Raw genomic sequence first — 21,059 nt, forward strand, 5'->3', positions numbered from 1 at the left:
CATTTCTTTGCAATCCTCCATTTTTCTTTAAAATACACCATAGCTGCCTGCTTTTACCTTCACTCTTTGCTAAACATAAGTTTGCATGCTTAAGAATAAAACTTAAGAAGAGCGTAGACACCAGGTTTGTTATAGGACCTGGTTTTTATCTTCTCTTTCTTTTTTAGAATAAGAATTCTGATTCCAGATAATTGCAGTCCTGGAAATAGGACTAAGTCCCGTATTTTAAGGAGCTGTTCTCACATTTCCAGATCTCTGTAGGAGCCGGTCTTTACAGCCTTGTTTACTAACGTCGTCTTAAAGCTGTTGGAACTGATTTTCTTAGCAGAACCAGACCTTCCTAAGGAGATACCAGCCAGAGATAAGTCCCATCTCTTTGCCTTCTAGTTAATTAGAAAAACAAATTTTAAGAACTTAAGTTCAATTACTGTCCCTTGAGTAACCCAGGAAATATTTTACATGCCTTTTGTATTGATACAAGTAAAGTTCAAAAGAAGGGCATCTGAGGACATAATTGTTTCCACCATTAGAACAGTCTCCCAGAGGGGCGCCTGGGTGGCTTAGTCGGTTAAGCGCCCGACTTTCGCTTAGGTCGTGATCTCAGGGTTCCTGGGTTCAAGCCCCGCGTTGGGCTCTGTGCTGACTGCCAGCTCAGAGCCTGGAGCCTGTTTCAGAGTCTGTGTCTCCCTCTCTCTCTGACCCTTCCCTGCTCACGCTGTCTCTCTCTCTTGCCTAGAAATACATAAAAAATAAACTGCACCTCTCTCTTTATAAAAAAAAAAAAAAAGAAGAAGAAGAAGAACACTCTCCCAGACTAGGTTTTGTGGGCTGGAGTCTGTTATTTCTAGTTCTTTCTCATGTCTTTGCAAATGCAGGAATACTGACCCTTAGGATTGAGCCTGTTGCCCTTAGATTCTTGACTATAGATGCCATACAGTTTGATATTTTGGTAATGACTCTCGGTCAAGTTGTAAGACTAACGTCTCTGTGCAAGCAAGGGCCTCTGCAAGGAGGAAGTGGGAGTTTGAGTACGGGCCGTCAGGGATTGACAATAATTTTTAATACTGGCCAGGCCCTTTCAAGAATGCCATTTTGATTCATGTATAGTTAAATCCATGGTAAATCTTTAAACACTGGTGTTTTTTAAGAGTCCATTCTAATTTGAGTGACCTGACACTTTGGAAATTTATAAAACGCTGTAATATATTCCTAAGAAACATAGAATTCTTAAAGTGGAAAATGAGTCTTTTCTTTCCCCCTGTCACTCCTCAGGGACTTTTGGCTAATCTGTGAAGTGTGTTCTGCAGATGTCTGGGGAATCCACGAAGCCACATGAACATGCCTCTTCTTCCCCTTGTTGCTTAATATCTTCCAGAGTATTAGAGTTTTGCCTTGGCAACTTCCCACTTCCTCTTCTCAGTCTGAGCGTGCAAATATAGCCGAACTTAATAAAACACCCCTCAAATGGGCAAATGCCACAAGGAAAGATACATGGCCCTACGCTTCCTTTGTGCTAGGCAGAGCTGGAGACAAACACAGTGGCGTGCACATATTGAGGGCTTAACAAATACCCTTAAAGGAGTGAATGAATGAATGACCTGACACTGACGGTTGTATAGTTCGGCGGTGATATACTTAGATCTTGGTTTATATCTCTCATTGGTGGAATGAAAACTAACAGTTCCCTTTAGAAAGCTAGAGATTTGATGGGAAAACCAAGGGACACCTTAGTGAAGAAAGAAAGAAGTTTCTTACACCCAGATTGTTGAATGTATTTGTAATATCCCTTCCATGTCTGACAATGACAAGGATTCTATTTAAGGGTGTGTGAGCTAAATCAAGAACCTGAGCTGCTCCTTGGCCTTAACAGAGAAGAAAGGGAAAAGTGAGCGGTAGACGATATGTCATATATTGTTTCAGCCGCAGGAGCCCCTCCTTTCCCCACTGTGCACGGGGTTACCCAAGGCTGTGGTAGGGCATTGTGTTGTTTTCTTCATATGTTTTGCTGTGGCACCTTGTTTGGTGAACCCCGTTAAGTGCTGAGGAGCTAATTGTCATAATGGTGCTTGGCCCAGTATGTAAAATGCTCCAGTGTCACTAAGTAGTGCCTTGGAAGATGCTGGACTCAACACTACCAGACCTCATTTCTGGAAGATCAGAATTCTGGCTTCATTGGGACTTCTTATGGAGTCCTCTGCTTCTATATAGGGCTGACTCCTTGCCGAGGCCACACAGTTTCTACCTCAGTAGGAATCAGAAAAAAAATTTTAATGTTTATTACTTCTGAGAGAGAGACAGAGGCAGAGCAGGGTAGGGGCAGAGAGTGAGGAAGACACAGAATCTGAAGCAGGCTCCAGGCTCTGAGCTGTCAGCACAGAGCCCAACGCGGGGCTCGAACCCACAAGCGAGGGCATCATGACCTGAACTGAAATTGGACCCTTAACAGACTGAGCCACCCAGGTGCCCCTCAGATAATGTTTTGAATGGTACAGTAGGCTTTCAGATCAGGCAGACCCGTGCTTGAACCATGGACGTTCCAGTCATTAACTGTACGTCCCTGGGCGTGTTCCCTAATCTCTGAACTTCATCAGTAAATCCAGGGGTGGTACTATCTACTTCCAAAGGTAACAAGGACTTGAGGAAAAGTAACTCCCAGTAATGGTAGCTACTAGTTTACTGATATCAACTTTCCCTTTTCTTCAGCTTTCCTTTACCCCTAATTGCAAGAGCCCTGAAATCTATTGCTGCTGAAAGTGAATCACACAAAGGTTGTGGGATCCCGGGCTTAGGGACAGTAGACTATGTTGTGAAGGTGGGGTCTCCAGCTAATTCCAGCCATTTGCTGCTCCCAAGCCAAAGGAGCTGAGTTCACTCTCCATGGTGTCTGCCGCTGAGCATATGTGGTGTTTTTCCCTATTTGTCGGTAACAGGAGGGATTCCAGGTAGAAGGTACTTCTGCTCCTTAAGAGACTGGCGGTGAACACCCAACATCAGCCATGTAGCCAGCCTTTCTGAATCTTGACCTGGGATGCACTCCATAAGCACCATGTGTAGGCATTCTCTGCCAGACACAAAGAATACAGTACAGTTGTTTTCAGCTTACTTTTATAAACAGACAGAAGAGCTTCCTCACGTTTTCTGTGTATAAAAAGTATGTCACGTTTATAAAGTTCCATGCCTGGGAGGAGCGACCATGTTCATGTTGCCTTAGCCAGCATTATTGTTCTGCTTAGCTGGGTGCCTCGAGACCACATTCGACTTGGACGTCACCTCTGACATCTTTCCTCACCTCCAGGTAGGCCTCCATCCTCACCACACATGCACAGAACACTTCTGTCAGAGCACCCACCACACTGTGTAGAAGCAAACTGTTTACATCTTTATCCCACAAGACTCCAGCCCCACGAAGACAAGGGTCTTCCTGTAGCCATCTTGAATCCACCTCTCAGCCCAACACCTCGGCTGAAGTGAGCTCCATCTGCTGTGCTGGTTGATATAAACCTCACCAATGCAGTAGAGGGCTCCAACCCTCTCCTAACTCCAGTTTGGGTTCAGACCAACACTCCTGAGCACAAAAAGAGTGCCAGGCAAGATATTTTGACTTAACACGTCCTTTGCTCCAATTGTCACATCTAGAGAACCATTTTCCTCAGACATATACTTTGCTGCTTCTCCAGCCCCAAAAGGTGGCATCAACTACAAAACCCCAGCAGCTGAGAAGCTTTGATTTTATGCTGGCTGCATTTACCTTGCTGTTCCTTCAAAACACGGGCCTGTATTGCCTCTGAGACATAATCTTTGGTCTCCCCCTTACCTCCAGATTGGATTAATAGATTTATGTGGCTGTTGAACACAAGCTGTCTCAGAATGCTTGTGTTTTAACCCAGTAGGAACCCAGCTGATCCTTTCAAAAGCAACTTTTAAGAGAAACCGATGTCCCGTGAACACGTTAGCAAGCTGTCATTGTGACTCTGTCAGCGGGCTCATCTCAGAGCAACTGCAGACTCACTTTGCGGTTGCCTAATTGCTTATACACCCAGATTTCTCTCCTTTCCAGTGGTAGGCTGAGACGGAGCCAGCTCTTAAGTACGAGAAAATATGTTATGAATGCTTTGTCGTTAAAATCGGTCACTTTTCGGGGCGCCTGGGTGGTTCAATCCATTAATCGTCCAACTTCAGCTCAGGTCACGATCTTCCAGTTTGTGGATTCAAGCCCCACGTCGGACTCTGTGCTGGCAGCTCAGAGCCTAGAGTCTGCTTTGGATTCTGTGTCTCCCTCTCTTTCTGCCCCTCTCCCACCTTGTATTCTGTGTTTCTCTTTCAAAAATAAACAAACATTTAAAAAAAAATAGGTCTTTTTCCTATTATGTTTTCCAAGTTCTTAAAGCTGGTATTAGAAAATCGTATTTCTACTAGCTTCTAAAGTTGTAAAACTGTTCTTTAAAAAACTTGCCTTTCTGGCATTTGCAAATGTGAGTGCAACACTTTCCACTCAGTTTAAAGTGTGTGTGTGTGTGTGTGTGTGTGTGTGTGTTTAGACAGAAGATGTAAATTTTTTATTTATTTATTTATTTTTTTATTTTTTTTTACAAATAGTTTATTGTCAAATTAGTTTCTACATAACACTCAGTGCTCTTCCCCAAAGTGCCCTCCTCCATGCCCATCCCCCCCTCCCCCCCACATCCATCAGTCCTCAGTTTTTGTCAGCATTCAAGAGTCTCTCATGGTTTGCCTCTCTCCCTCTCCCCCACCATTTCCGCCCTTCTTCTCCCCCTTGTTCCTCCGTCAAGTTCCTCCTAATCCTCCTATACGTGCAAACATATGATATTTGTCCTTCTCTGCCTGACTTATTTCGCTCAGCATAACACCCTCAAGGTCCATCCATGTTGCTACACATGGCCAGATTTCATTGTTTCTCATTGCCATGTAGTATTCCATGGTATAGATAAACCACAGACAGAAGATGTAAATTTAATCCTAGTAAATGCCTATTCTGAAGACAGTCTTCTCTCCAGCGTAAATGTGTGTTTATCAGTATGGAATAAACGTATTCAAAAAAAAAAAATAGAGCAAATGGCCTTTTACTCAAATTGCATATATATTTTTTTTAAATTGTGAACACTTAATTATCAATGACTTTACTTTTCTCCACCTACAGATTTGGAGGTTAGAGAAAGAAAGCATGTGGGGGCTGTTTTTTTTTTTTTTTTTTTTGGAATCAAAACAAATCAGGAATTGGCAAAAATGTAGTTTCCTGACTATTTACTGACCTGATAGGTATCATTTTCTGAGCTTGGGAGAGCCGTGTTCATTCATTTTTATTTCTCTTCTGCAGACTGATTTTAGTAGGTAATGTTAAAACCATCTACCATAAATAAATTGCTGCAAGATAACAAACAGAACCGGAATCCCTGTTTGCATTTGTCTGGGTTGGATTTTTTCCTCCCTTATATCCAGCTCTGCCTAGGGAGGCCATTAGTGTGCTTTTTAGGACGTTTACTGTTATGACTTACGAAGCTTCATGTGGCCCTCAGCCGTTCACACATTTCACAAAACCTGCAACAGTGGCAGTGGGGGAAGAGGTTAGAAGTCAGCTTGTCACAGAGGTACAGTTTAACAATAGCTGAATCAAAAAGATGTGATTAAAATCACACTTGAAAATGTGAGGATACCATGATGCCGTTAAAGAGACTATGTCTCTGAGCCACCTCGTCTCATTCAGCAATTCTGTGGCTGGAAGTCCTGACCTCACGTATCCACCGAACTGGCGAGACTGAAGCCAGGAAAAAGAGCGACTCTTCAGAGCGTCTTCAAGATAGCTGTGTCTGGGACAGGGTGGCCAGGGCCCCGTAGGGGAGTGTTTCCTTAGAGGAAGTGGTTCACCACACACTCCTGAGATGAAGGAGATCAGTGTGGAGAGTCCAGTGTGGGATTATGGAAGCCCTAAGGTCATTCATGGCTAATTTGAAGGTTGGATTGTAATGGAGCCCTAGGCACCTACATCCTTGGTGTCTCTCCCCAGAGTATGGAGACAATAAGGTGTTGTGGAAAGAACACACATACTTTGGAGTCAAGTCACATTAGGAGCCCATTCCTGGATTTGCTTCCTGGACAAATGACTTTACTTTTCACCTATAAAATGAGTATTATAATAATAAGAGCCACTTAGGAAGCACTTCCTATGTGCCAAGGTTTGCGCTCAGTATTATTCTTATAGCCACCTAATGTAGGTTCTTACATTCAAAGAGGAACAAACTTAGAGGCTTAAAATTGTCAGGTGACCAGCCAAGATGGCACTCTTAGAAACTGGTAGAAGGCTTGCTTTCGATCCAGAGCTCAAGTTCTTAACCAGTATGACCTTACAGACTGTTACAAGTGTTCATCGATGTATTTGAACAGTGCCTGGCATTGGATTCTGGCACATAGTAGGTCCAGAGCAAAGGTGAGCCTGGAGCTTCCATTCCTTGAAGCAGTCAGACCTTTAGTTTGGCCCTTAGAGTTAAGAACGCCACACCCCCATTATGAGATGACCAGCCACTTTTGAAATCACCTCCATTTAGGTGGGTGATGTGTATGTTCTCTGCCCTGCTGCATACAGTTCAGTATTCTCATTTATATATTGGGGGCGGGGGGTCAACATGCCATCCATTACAGGTAAAAAAAAAAAGAAAAAAGCCACAGGCAGCTACTTTTGTCCTGAATGGTGCAAACAACTGGTTCTGGGTGAATTGCCCAATTTTTAACTAGCTGCTGCTTTGGCATCGTAGCAACACAGCCTTATGAGCCTCATATTCTTTCCAGGTGAAAAATACCATGTAGTTGCACAGCAGAGAAATTCTGTGGACAGAGAGCTGGCAAGTAGGGCCACTCACTGGGGAGGAGGAGATGCGGATGGGGATAGTAGCTAAGTGGGTTGAGGCCAGTGAAAGAACTTCAGCACAAAAGTTCACCATTTCCCTTGGGGACAAAACCTGCAAAAGCGAACTCTTTGTTTAAGGGCAGTGAATTTAGAAGGCAGCTATTCTGTGCCCTGTTCTCTCTAAATGTAATTAAGAAGACTTTGAAGAAGCAATATTGTGCTAAAGCCTAGATAAGAACCTGCTCTCTGTCCACTTCCCCAAATCCCTAAAGCCTCATTTGATTTTAATATTTTTCTTTTATATTCCACTCTGCTGCTGTGTTGAGGGGGCAGCAGGTGGGGAGGGTAAAGTGGAGGGTTCCTGGGGAAGCAGAAACCCTTACGGAAACCCGTTTTTAATCTGGATGATGGCTTGGTAATGTAAGCAGTGAGTTGGCAGAGGAGAGAAAACTGTAGGATTAATGGCCTTGAGCCTAATTCCCAGATACCTTTTAAAAGGCCAGCTAACCAGCTGTTTTTCTCCTTTCACTCCACGTGTGCTCCCTCCCGTATCCCCAGTGTTTTTTCATGTTCTTTTGGCCGACTCTTAACTCTTCTGAATCTGAATTTTAGCACCAAAGCATGGATGAGAGCATTGTATCTATATGATCACTTGTACTACAATAAAATATGAGATTGATTTTTTGCATTATAATCTGTGGAGTTTGGGGATACAAAGTTTTAAGAAATATAAACTCGGGCGCCTGAGTGGCTCAGTCAGTTAAGTATCCAACTTTGGCTCAGGTCACGATCTCACGGTTGGTGAGTTCAAGCCCTGTGCCAGGCTCTGTGCTGACAGCTCAGAGCCTGGAACCTGCTTCAGATTCTGTGTCTCCCTCTCTTTGCCCCTCCTCCGCTCATGCTGTCTCTCTCTCTCTCTCTTTCTCTCTCTCAAAAACGAACATTTAAAAATGTTAAAAAAAAATATAAACTCTTACTGATTGTGTGCTCATGTATACATACATTCATGCATACGTCTGTACAAACATGATTTTCAAAGTTTATACCCTTGAAATCTGTATTTTCTGTGTAAGCAGAAATAAAGCCCAACAAATGTCATCAATTCTAGCAGTGTTCCAGATAAAATATAAATATGTAAGCTTCACATTTTAAAATCTCACTACTTATACTTGAGTGCCCATTTATATGTCTTTCTTTCTTTTTTTTTTTTTTTTTTTTGAGAGAGAGAGTGCTTACACGTGCGCTTGGTAGGGAGGGGAAGAGGGAGAGAGGGAATTTTAAGCAGGCTCCATGCCCAGTGCAAAGCCCACTCAGGGCTCAACCCCAGGAACCGTGAGATCATGACCTGAGCCTAAATCAATAGATGCTTAACCAACTGAGCCACGCAGGTGCCCCTCATGTGTCTTTTAGAAATCCATGCAATCTTTAAGACAGGGAGGCCGGTATAGAGTAGTAAAAGGCTATGTTCTGGGATGTGCCTGTGAGCTCCTGAAGTCATGAGTACCCAGGTAATGAGCATTACTTTGGATGTGAATGAAGGCACTGGGCAGGAAGCGAAAGGAGTGTGGCTTACTCCAGCAGACAAGAATGTGATTAGTGTTTCCAGCGTGAAACCTTTGAAGTGGGTCAGCAGGAAAGGAAGGAAAAAGTAAAGCCAGTCGGATGTCAGAGAATAAGAGTTCTTCTTGCCTGGGTTACTCCGGCAGATGTTGAAATACCAGTTCCTATTAGTTTGGTGGGTAAACATTCTCATTATTTTCCATAATTTGCATTATGATTGGAAGGTAATTGACGACATGAACACTTTCATACAACACTTAGACCTGGATGGGTCTTAATGACTTCCCTTCAGTCTTGCGTGAAGTTGTTTATTGTTTGATTTTGGAGTGCTTGAAACTACTTATGGTTCTGCCTGAGAATGGACTCTGCTGGGCCTGCTTTATTTTATAATATGATTGCATTTGCCTTGCCAGTCAGATTATCTTCCTTCTTTGTGCCCTGGCTCGATATCTGGCCCAAGTGCATGCTCAATAAATGATAGCCATTCTTACGATATTTGTTACCCAAAGCATGGGAGCCTTTTATAACTCTTGTCATCACGCCTGGCTTATGTCTGTGGGCACTTTTGGATATTTTTGGACTATAGAGTGCTTTTACCAAATCACAGATAAACCCCAATGTAGACTCTATTAGAGCTGAGCCCAAGTGAGCTAGGATGTTATCAAAGCGGTGTCTGTAACTTCACAGCCTTCCTTGGTTTCAGCCATCTTGATTGTGTCATCTAAGATTTCCCATTGACAGTGGATTAGTTCACCCATCCAGAGGGTTTGCCTATTTGATACAGCAAGCCCACGAAGCTTACAGACCTTGTTTTCACTGGTTGATGCCTGATCCATTCAGCCTGTTTGTGTTTAGTGAAATTCACATCTACACATTTCCACATTTATTTTTAGCTCCTTTATCACTTCCTGTCCTCTTCTTTGGCTGCCCTCCCCTTTTCCCCAGGATTAAACTGGACATTGTGATAAAGGAGGCAGCATCATTGGGAGTCTGTTTCTTATATTTTATTTAACTTGCTGCCATAAGGACCAGCCGAGGCATCTCTAACTACAAGGGACAGAGGTGGTGGTCTTGGGAAGAGTCGCAGATACTGTCCATTCTCTGCTTTGAAACGGGGCCCTGGACGAGGTGGGAAGGCTGTGGCATAAGTAACTCATAGTCACTTTAAGTGCATTTCCAGTGGGGACGTGTTTCTCCTGTATTCCTTAAAAAGAAATTCAAGGTGGGGGTAAAGGGAGCAAGCAGTCTTAGGAATGGAAGTACAAACAGGGCTGTCGTCTTTGTTGTTTTCTCCCTGGACTGATTCTGTCCGTTTTAACAGCACTGTGTGATAAAGACGGAACCAGGAACCTGGTGCCGCCACCAGTCACCTCGCTCACCTTACTGCCATCCTCATCCATACCTCCACCAGGACCACCGTGGAGGGAAATACTCCAAGGGGTGTTTGCTCCATTGGTCACTGCCTGGTCTCAGTAAATGTAACCACCCGTTCAAAGCGCAGTTAGTAGCATTCATGGTGAGTGGAAGGCCCCAGGGATCAGGCGCAGGCGCAGATGTTAGGCACCACTTGGAGGTTATCAGCCTGTTTGAGAGCAGACACCTCCGATTTACATGCTGTACCCCACAGAGGTCAGCCTGCATGCCTCTTGCCTCACTGCCCAAATTCCATTTTCACCCAGCAGTCCTCAGAGGCTTCCAGAGGCCTTTTGTTTCCTTGTGCCATTCTCCCGGTAAGCTTCCCATATGGCCTTGGCATGGAAGAGATTTATCTAACCCTGTGGCATTAACGGCACGGCTTTGGCTGGTCTCAGAGACCTTTGGTTCGGCCCCAATGGCTTTTCTGTGTTTCACCTCTTGAAAGATTCGAAAATGCTAATGGTTTTCCTTTAACATCATTACACTTCTACTCTTTTAATTATTTAGCAGAGAGTTTACTTAGACAAGAAGGATGGCGTGTCATGGCCATTTTTGTTCTGAAAGGAATGACCAGCTGATGAAGAGAGGAGAGCATGTCATCCATCCATCAATCCATCCTTATTTTCAATACACGTGCACCTATGATGTGCACATACATACTCATATAAATATATACACATGTATGTATGTACACATGCATGTGTGTATAAATGTGGCTATATTGTGTCAGATACCTTTTTCAGGAATGTCCAGAAATGAAACAGTGAACACAGGTTTTAAGCATAGAAGATTGTAATGCATTTTGGAATAACATTTTGGCCCAAAGCCCAATTCTTAATTTCTCCCTGTTCACCCTCCCAAATGTGCTGTATCTTTAGGCATCCCGTCTCCTTGAAAAGCAAGTCCTTTTGCAGTCGCTTAGGTCAAATCCTTGGTGTTGTCCTTGACTCCTTCCTTTCTCGCATAAACTACATCTGACTCATCGAAACGTACTGTTTGTTGTAGCTTTGGGATTCAGTCTGAATCTAACCACTCACTGTCTCCACGGCCTTCTCCCTTGCCCATGATGTGGTCACCACTCACCTGACCACTGCAACAGCCTGTAAGTCTATTTGGGCTCCTGTAGCAAAACACCACAGGCTGGGTGACTTATTAACAAGCATTTCTGTCTCCCGGTTCTGGAGGCTGAGAGTCTGAGGTCAGGGTCAGGCAGGAGCCCTCTTGTGGGTCACAGACTTCTCACTGTATCCTCACATGGTGGAGGAGGCTGTAGATCTCTCCGGGACCCCCTTTATTATTATTAATTATTATTATTATTATTATTATTATTTTAAGTTTATTTATTTATTTTGAGAGAGAGAGTAAGTTGGGGTAGGGACAGAGAAAGAGACGGAGAGAGAGAGAATCCCAAGCAGGGTCTGTACCGTCAGCACAGAGCCCAATGCGAGGCTCAAACTCACAACTGTGAGATCATGACCTGGGCTGAGAACAAGAGTTGGACACTTAATCCACGGAGCTACCAGGTGTCCCTCTGCAGCCTTTTAATAAGGACCTGAATTTCATTCATGACCTAATCACCTCCCAAAGACCCCACCTCCTAATCTCAGTGGGTATTAGGATTTCCACAAGAGCTTTTGGAGGACACACACATTCAGACCATAGCAGCTTCCTAAGGGCTTCCCATGCTTCTACCCCCACCTTGGTGCAACTACAAAGTCTTCTTCGCACAGCAGCCCCCAGAAGAATTCTTTTAAAAAATCAGTCAGTTCTTAGCCCTCCTCTACTCACAGTTGTCCGTAGTTTCCTCACAGGAGGATCCATGTCCCCTCATGTGACCTGCAAGGTGCTAAGCCTGATATCATCTTCCAGCGCTTCTCATCCTCACTGGTCTCCCAGTTGCCATGTACTCTTCAAACAGTAGCAACAGTAGCAGTAGCAGTAGCAGTAGCAGTAGTAGTAGTGGAAGTAGGGGTAATTTTCTTACTGGATTTAGGCTGACTTTGCTGACCTGAATTCTCACATCAAAACTATTCTTGTAAGATTATTTGCTTTGGGCCTTTTCCTAGGTGGGTGCATTGCAGACCTTACTGAGCAGTCCTGAGACAGCACCTAGCAGTGGGCTGTGTAGTTTGGGGGTGGGCTGGCATCTGTCTTCGACTGTCCAAAGCTCAGGAGATGCTTAAATTGGAAACAGAAGCCACTGTCAGGGGTCAGCCTCTGTCATCACTAAACTCTTGCTAAGAAGGCATTTCCTGCTTAGGACACCGCTGTCAGCCTGTGTCACTGGGATAGGGAAAGCCCTTCTGAATAGTTTCTGTGTCTGGAGTCATCAAAAGCAAAATAAACACTGTGGCATTTGGTGCCGCCACTACATCCAGGAATGCTCATTGACTTCTTTTGACTTCCTACGAGAAGCATATTTAAATATATTGGATCCAGGGCCATGATGTTGATCACACCCACTCTGTCTTCCTGACTTGGAGCCTTTTTTTTTTCCTCAAGGGCATTTCCAACAAAGGAGTATAGCTTTCAGATTTGTAAACTGCCACCTTATTATCCTATTAGTCAATTACAGCTGCTGAAGAGCAGGGAAAGTGACAGTCTGGCAGATTACAGCAATTTATTTGCCGTTCTCATAGTCTTGTTCAGCATATCATCAGGCTGTTTAAATTTAATGATAAGACTTTCACATGTGTTTTAGAGCAGTTAAAGTTGTAATCAAAATGTTTAGGAAAACCCCCACTGACCCGCCTGAGAGCTGCCTTTAGTGTTGCTCGTAACGCCTTGTTGTAATCTTTATTAGCCAAGCTGCCTCTAATTAGGAAAGGCAGCCTACTTTCCAAAGAAAGTAGGGCTTTTTGGTGTGCTTGTGCACAAAGCTCGGGAAAGATGGAGGTGGTTGAAATGTTTTACTTCGGTTGGTCCTTATGGGTATGTAAGTAACTTAGTCCCCCTGAGAAACTCGATGGAGTCTGTGGAAATAGAGGGTTTGGGCCATGAGGTCAGGACGGGTCTGCAGTGTGGGACTGGGAGTTACTTGGAGGAAGGAGAGTGGTGGGTAATGGAAGAAAAAGAATTGCCCTCTGTTATGTTTGGTTCTCTTTCAAGCTTCCGGCGATACTTTTTGTAGTAGGGGCCACAGTGAAACAACCAGAAGATGTCTGTAAAAAGGAAAAAAAAATTGAATGTCTGGATAGAATCTTTGGCTCTTATGTGACAGGATGAGGTATTGAAGGAACTGTTACCTTGAACCTATTCTCACCTTCAGCTTCAGCTGGTGAACGTGAGGAACCGTTATTAACTGAATAATCGAAAGACTCAAAATAAACGCTGTGAGGTAGAAAAACATGTGGACAATAGATTTGGCTCAGGGACTCTCTGTTCTATAATTTACACTGGTATTTGCATTTTTTAATCCAAACCACTAGATCATAATTTCCTTAAAAGCTGGGATTGTTTCTCATGTGATTTCACGTTCCTGGAGGGCTTGCACACAGTCTGGCTCAGAGCCCCCCATAAATCTTTGATGAATGCCAAAGGATGTGTATTTCATCTCCACGATGATATGCAAGTTCCTAAAAGTCAGCAACCACTTTTAATCCCTAACTCCATGGCTGTACATAGGAAAGGTGCTCTCTAGACATGTTTTGATATTGCTGACATATTCAATGTGTTCCCGCTCCCCTTCCATCCCCAGAAAAAAAGTTTGTGGAAATTACTGTGCATTCAATGATCCTTTAGTATGGAAAGAACACGATGTGCCAAAGATATGAAATTATAATGAGGTCTGACTGCATAGGAAAGTTCAAATAACCCCACTGTTTTGCTTCACAGCTGCAGTTTTAATTAGGGCAGTAAATAGCTGTGAATGACAGAAAACTCAAGGAAACAGGGCTTCAAGCAAGATACATGTGTCACTCTCCATCACCTAAATCTAGGCAACTCAGGGCTGGTAAGCAGGGATCCAGGGATCATTAGGGATCCAGGCTCCTGTTTTGTTTCCCTATGTTATTCATTAAACACGCAGCTTTCACCTTGTGACCCAAGGTGGCTGCCCCAGCTCCAGCTATCACAACTGCATTCCATCTCTTGGAAAAGAAGGAAGGGATCAGAGAAGGGCCCCTCCCTTAAAGAACATTTCCTGGAAATTACGCCTTCTCTCTCTCTTGTACTACTGGAGCTAGCTCCTGGCAAGCCACTGTCAAGGTGAGGAGTGTTTAGATTGACCATGTGAACATCATCAGATTAGGTTTTGCCTCAGGGAAGAAGATTGGTTTATTAATAGTGGAAAGAGAATGGGCTTGAGCAGGCGAAAATTTGAATACAGTCTGTATTACATACTAGTTATTATGTACTAGTTAAGGGAGCAGAAAGTAAGTGCTAATTGACAACAGATGTTACCAGAATTTAAACAAAGTGTGAGATCATGGGCCTTGGCAGTTCTGGAAAGCAGAGGCAAGGAAGTGGGATTTGAACGGACCTTGATAGAAAGAACGTGGTTAAGCAGAGAGAGAAGGAAGGAACCCACACAGTCCACTAAAGAGAGTTACCCTAGTTTCTGGCTTCTTTAGAGGACATAGTTCAAGGCCATTTAGCTAAGACCTGAGGATAGAGAATGGACTTATAGATGGAGGGCCAGTAAGTATTCTAGGTTTTTTTAAGACCTCTTAAAAAACCCTTAACTAACCCGTGTTGCCCTTTCCATATATATAATGACTGTATGTGATGACGGCCTTCAGGATTTTGCAGAATGAGAAATATCATATTACTTGATTCAGCCTATTTCCCAAGCTATTAAGCAACCAATTTAGAAGGTCTGACACTCATGCTGTTTCCATCTATAAGGATCATGAATCTATATGAATGTAACTGTATTATTTAATCTATTATTATATCATCTTTTATTTTTATTATCACCATAATCTGGAGACAGTTCATTATAGCATAAAATGATAACCTTCGTGCAAACGACTTGGACATGTATTTCTACTAACTTCATATGTGTGGGTACCACAAGTCTGCAGAATTTTTGTTTATAATGTTTTTTTTTAAACTATTCAGAGAAGTGGCATTTCATTTAATAGAATAGTCTTATTGTTATCCACATTTTGACAGTAATCCTTCAAACTGTGGATATTTGATAAAAAGAGAAGTCAGATAAGCAATGGGAGAGAGAAAAGTTATCGAATGAAAAGAATAGGAAAGGATTTGGGGACATTGTGAAAACATGTTCTGCTTGTGCTAAGTCCTTACAGTATTTCTGGAAGATTGACTATGGTATAGTCTGTCTTAGAGGAAGAATAAAAAATATCTGAGTCATATAAATATGTATCATTCTGAGTGAACCCATAGATCTGTCTAATGAATTGTTGGCCAGTAGATGCCTTTGAATATTAAGGTATGGCCTGGAAAATAGAACAATATTTGTTACAATAAAAGTAAGACAAAGATGATGACTTTTCATGAAAAGAAAGCTTTCTTGGGTGAACTGTAGAGCAGAAATGGTGTTATCAATGGCATGCTTCCCATGACTTATTTCATTACTGTTTAACAGATGTGTAGTTGAGGCACAGAGAAATTTATTAACATGTCAATAGTCACAAACTAGTAAGTTGCAAAGCTGGGATCCAAACTCTGGCAGTCTAACCAGATCCTAAGCTTTTATTTTTTTATCCTAAGATTTTAACTTCTGTGTTATATGGGTTTTTCCAAGTAGGAAGATGGAAGCCCTTGAGTAATTTTGCCCATTTAAGCACCACCTGAGAGCAGGTACATTCACCTTCTGAAACTAATAAGTGATATGAACAAACTTGACTTGGTTAGTCTGAGCACAGAAAGAGAGAAGAGAGGGTAAAGCAGAGATCTAGAAGTCTGCAGTCTTGCCCAGTGACTGGGTGAGCATCTGGTTCCTGAGGTGTAACTTTCCTTGGGATTTCACATTTTTCGTGGTCAGCCAGTTTACAGGTGAATCAGTCACCTATGCCAAGTAGCGCTGGCCTTTCAGTTTAGTAAATGTTTACTCAGTCAACAAGCTAGTACTTTGTCTTTGATGGTAGGCATGTTCACACTCATTTTTGTATGGAGGACACAGTAGGTAGCTACTAAATATTTGTGGAACCAGATTGACTGGCGAATTGCTTGGGTAGCCTTGCTGTTAGAGCTCACTAATATGAGATGGGAAGAAATTAACACTGAAGAAACCCTAGTGACTAGCATTCACCATGTGACTGAAGACAGTACAAGGTAGTCCATTCTTTACTACACCCAAGAAGATTTAATTGCTGAAACATTAAAAGCACTTTATTCTGAGGTAAGCTCACTCAAAAAGTATGATTTTACATTTAATGTAGTTGCCATTTTTTTAAATCTCTATATTACACGCCAGGTTTTTAACAAATATATCCTGTCACTCATGGCTAATAACACCCTTATGAGGTGTGTATTCTTAGATTGATCATATAAACATGAAAACTGAGATCCAGGGTCACACAGTTGAATTTGTACACAGTTACACAACTTATTTACTTTTTTTTTTTTTTTTTTTTTGAGAGAACACACACTCGTGCAAGCATGAGGAGCTCAGGGAGAGAGAGAATCTTAAACAGGCCCCAGGCCCAGTACAGAGCCCTATGAAGGGCTTGATCTCACCACGGTGAGATCACGAACTAAGCCCAAATCAAGAGTCAAATGCTTAATTAACTGAGTCACCGAGGCACTCCAGTTACACAACTTTTAACTGGTATTTGAAACCAGGTCCAGTGGCTTCATAATTCTAAATTCATTCCACCATTCCCTTGGTGTCTCCTGCCAGTGGTAGATTAAAGACCAAAGGGTCAGTATCCTGGAGAAGACCTTAGAAATTGTGTCCTTCAGGGAGATTGTGGAATTAGGAAGTCCCCAAGTATACACTGGGTTAGAGTGAAGTGTCAGACAGATTTAAAAAAAAAAAAAGAGTAAGTCCTTTCATAAATTAATCACTAAGGAGAAGCCCTGGGCTCCTTTCAATATGTGAATGACTATCAAAAACAGAGTCAAGCGCACCTGGGTGGCTCAGCCCTTTAAAGTGTCTGACTTCAGCTCAGGTCATGATCTTGTGATTTGTGGGTTCGAGCCCACTTTGGGCTCTGTGCTGACAGCTGGGAGCCTGGAGCCTGCCTTGGATTCTATGTCTCCACAGCTTTTTGTATGGAGGACGTGGTAGGTAGCTCCCACAATAGGAATCTCCAGAGAGACAGATTCTCTCTGCCTCTCCCCCGCTTATGGTCTGTCTCTGTCTCTGTCTCTGTCTCTGTCTCTCTCTCTCAAAAGTAAATAAACATTTAAAAAAAACAATAAAAAAATAAGAAAAACAACGAGTCAAGACAGGAAGGAAAGTCTTGATGGTACCAGTTAGTTGGGAAAGAACCCCGTCAAAATTTCTAGCACAGCCTTTTGAGCCAAGAGATATATGGTCTTCCCACTTCCTGATACACCCTTTTAAGCCTCTAAGAGGCACTGGATGAGTTGTATGAGTTGATAGTCTAGATTTTTTTTTATTCTGTTTTTCATTTTCAGAAAAAAATATTACAGGGTTTCTTTCCCCCTCTTCCACCAATACTAATGTCAATATTGCTAGAACAACTTTAGATGATAGATATTAAGAAACAGTGAGTTAATATAACAATTTGATTTTACTGTTTAATTTACATGTAAATCTCTAGGCGAGTTCTCATCATTTAATATTTACTTAAAATATTTACTTTTATACGTATACACAGCACTTGGTGGGAATGCATTTAAGATGAGTATTGATTTATTTGGTTTGTTCTTTACTAGATAATGCCATCTGTATTGGAATGAGTTAGAAGGGGGTCATTATATCCACTAACTCTTCATCCCAAAGAGTATATTGATGCTATGCCTTGACACCATTTTCTCTACTTTGATAGTGTAAGGTAGCTGGATGTTTTCAAAATAAATAATTATTTGTAGCTGCGTTTTTTTAGATTCATCTCTAATGTAGCACTCAGGGGAAAAAACCTCAGGAGACCTGTATTAGCTAGAAAGCCACTTTTGTGTTGCATTTCGATCCATTTAAGCTAAAGCTGATTAGCACTTTTTGAAAAGTAAATCTAAATCCTTGTGCTAATCAAGGGAAATTGAGCCATGTTGTTACTTCAGAAAGCCAGAGAGAAGAACAGATGGAATAGTAAGTTTCTTTTTTATTAAGCATACACATACAGCTTGATTCCATGCCCACCCCCTTCCCCAACAAACCCCTCTGCTAAGTGCTTGATTAATAAAGTAACCCAGCAGATGAATATTTAGGTGTTAGTGGGATGCAGGTAGTTTCATTTCAGTGCAACAAGAATAATAGAAAAAAATGGGGGCGGGGCTATTTCCAGCATGCTCTTAAGGAAAGTGTGTGGACCTTTAACACATTAAGGACACAATGGTAGTTTGAAGCATGATGTGTTTGTGAATTTGATGCATGTGTTTACTGTAATTAGTGGCTATTCATCCTTGGGAGCTGTTTTATTTTATTATTTTTTAAGTGTTTGTTTATTTTTAAGAGAGAGAGTGCAAATGGGGGAGGAGCAGAGAGAGAGAGAGGAAGACACAGGATTGGAAGCAGACTCTAGGCTCTGAGCTGTCAGCACAGTGCCCAATGCAGTGCTCGAACTCACAAACTGTGAGATCATGACCTGAGCCAAAGCTGGACGCTCAACCAACTAGGCCACCCTGGCACCCTCTGGGTGCTGTTTTAATTTTTTTTTTCTTTTGTGAAATATGTTAGATTTAGATTTAGCCAGCTGGACTCAGTTTAGATGATCCCAATTTTGTTGGCAACATCCAAAGCATCATAGTCAGGAGCCAGTTGAATGTATGCTTTCTTTTCTCCATCGGGCCTGATCAGAGTGTTGAACTTGGCCATGTCAATGTCATAGAGCTTCTTCACAGCCTGTTTGATCTGGTGCTTGTTGGCCTTTACATCCACAATGAACACAAGAGTGTTGTTGTCTTCTATTTTCTTCGTGGCTGACTCGGTCGTCAGCGGGAACTTGATGATGCCATAGTGGTCAAGCTTGTTTCTCCTGGGGGTGCTCTTTCGAGGATATTTGGGCTGCCTTCAGAGACGCAGTGTCTTGGGCTGTCGGAATGTAAGTGACTTGCGGATCTTCTTTTTTTTATGACTGTGGACACCTTTCAGCACTGCTTTCTTGGAAGCCTTTGCTTTGGCTTCGGCTTTGGCAGGGGCAGGGCCTTCCTTCTTCGCCTTCGGTGCCATCTTTGTGAAAGAGCTAAATTTTTTATTTAATTTATTTTTGAGAGAGAGAGAAAGAGAAAATGAGTGGAGGAAGGGCAGAGAGAGAAGGAGAGAGAGGATCTGAAGTGGGCTCTGTGCTAACAGCTGAGAGCCCGCTGAGCCCAAATTGGACGCTTAACCAACTGAGCCACCCAAGCACCCCTCCGTGGGTGCTGTTTTAAAATGCACCTTTTAGGGACACCTGGGTGGCTCAGTCGGTTAAGTGTTTGACTTCGGCCCAGGTCACGATCTCACCATTCGTGGGTTTGAGCCCCGCATCGGGCTCTGTGCTGACAGCTAGGTCAGAGCCTGGAGCCTGTTTCAGATTCTGCGTCTCCCTCTCTCTCTGACCCTCCCCTGCTCATGCTGTCTCTCTCTCTCTCTCAGAAATAAATAAAACATTAAAAGAATTTTTAAAAAATAAAAAAAATAATAAAATGCACCTTTTAGGGGCGCCTGGGTGGCTCAGTCAGTGAAGCGTCCCACTTCAGCTCAGGCCATGATCTCACAGTTGGAGGGTTCCAGCGCTGCATTGCACTCTGTGCTGACAGCTCAGAGCCTGGAGCCTGCTTAAGATTCTGTTTCCCTCGCTCTCTGCCCCTCCCCCATTAATGCTATCTCTATCTTTGTCTCTCTTTCTCTCTCTCAAAAATAAATATTAAAAAAGTTTTTAAATAAAATATACCTTTTAATATTATTCAGGTATGGCAGGGCCAATAGGTGATTGCAGTTGCTGTTGAAAAGATAGTTTGTTGGTGACCATTCCCAAGGGTAGGGGGACATGCCTTCCCACTCAGGGCCACAGGGGGAAGCATGTGGGTTCATCAGGAGGCAGAATAAGGGGAAAACCTGGACAAGAGTCTTATTTTGGTTTCTGTTGGAAGGAAGGGATGAGACAGAGTAAATGGGTTTAGGATTGGCTAATTTGATTAATTTCAGCAGACTCTGGAGCACGGTGGCTACCTCTAGTTGTCTGGTACCCAGCCCTGGGGTGACTAGGGCAAGAGAATAGTGGCATGCACAGTGTGTAAGAGCCTGAAGAAGGAAGTGGCTAGAGGTGTGGGCTCTGGACTGGTTGCTTTGCATATGAAAGACACACTCAAACTGTTTCCTGTCTCTAGGAATTAGCAGGGGACCCACGGTAGGAATGGGCAGCCCCACTAGTGTCTGCAAGACCACAGACATCAAAAGCTTTGGAATAAAACAACTTGCTTAATATAGGTGGTGGAGCTGACAGCCCCCTTCATACATTTGACATTGATGATCATATCTAGGAAACCCACTCATCTGCCTCTGCCATTTCCAAGTGGGTACAAATGCCAACAGCTGGGCAGGTGGAGATAGGGAGCAGTAAATTTGACTTGTGGCTAATTTCACTCTTTACCAGGAAGTGGTATCCCAGAGGTATTTGCTAATTCCTTTCCCCCCATTTTTTTGAGGGGAATGGGGAAGGGGTGGGGTGGGGTTCTTGGAAATACCAGACACTTCTTTGTCTTCCTGCTATCTAGTATGGAGACACTGATGCCGAGGAATGGGGTGGAGAAGTGAGAGGGAGGTATAATAATATTTACTTTTATTCTTTGCATGCTTAAACAGATTTAAGGAATTTTCAGAGCAGAATCTTGTTTCAAGCGTATGACCATTTTTTCATTAGAGTCACTCATTAACCTCTACTTCCATAAACAGAAGCTCAGGAGTCTCTTTGAAGACACAGAGAAAAGATTTACCACTCCCTCCCACCCTCTCCAAATCACCAGTGCTACTCAGAGCTGGTCAAGAGAGTTAAAAGCTCAGATGTGAAGATGGAAGCAGATTTGCTCTTCATGGCGTGAAAACTTTGATGTCTTCTTACGGAGAAAGTACCCTGTATAATCCAAACTTTTCAAGACTGACTGCAGTTTCCCTGCTAATGCTATCACAGTGATGTCTGACCTAAAC

At 42.8% G+C, this 21,059-nt stretch overlaps 1 protein-coding gene and 1 pseudogene across 1 annotated transcript in view; one reads left to right on the plus strand and one right to left on the minus strand.

The window, feature by feature from the left end:
- Positions 1 to 21,059, plus strand: part of EXT1 (exostosin glycosyltransferase 1) — a 287,664-nt gene that overhangs the window by 193,264 nt on the left and 73,341 nt on the right. The window lies entirely within an intron of this gene.
- LOC120228669 lies at positions 18,639 to 19,107 on the minus strand (annotated as a pseudogene).

The sequence above is a fragment of the Hyaena hyaena genome, unplaced genomic scaffold, assembly GCF_003009895.1.
Source record: "Hyaena hyaena isolate Hyena2069 unplaced genomic scaffold, ASM300989v1 scaffold_26, whole genome shotgun sequence".
Taxonomy (NCBI): domain Eukaryota; kingdom Metazoa; phylum Chordata; class Mammalia; order Carnivora; family Hyaenidae; genus Hyaena; species Hyaena hyaena.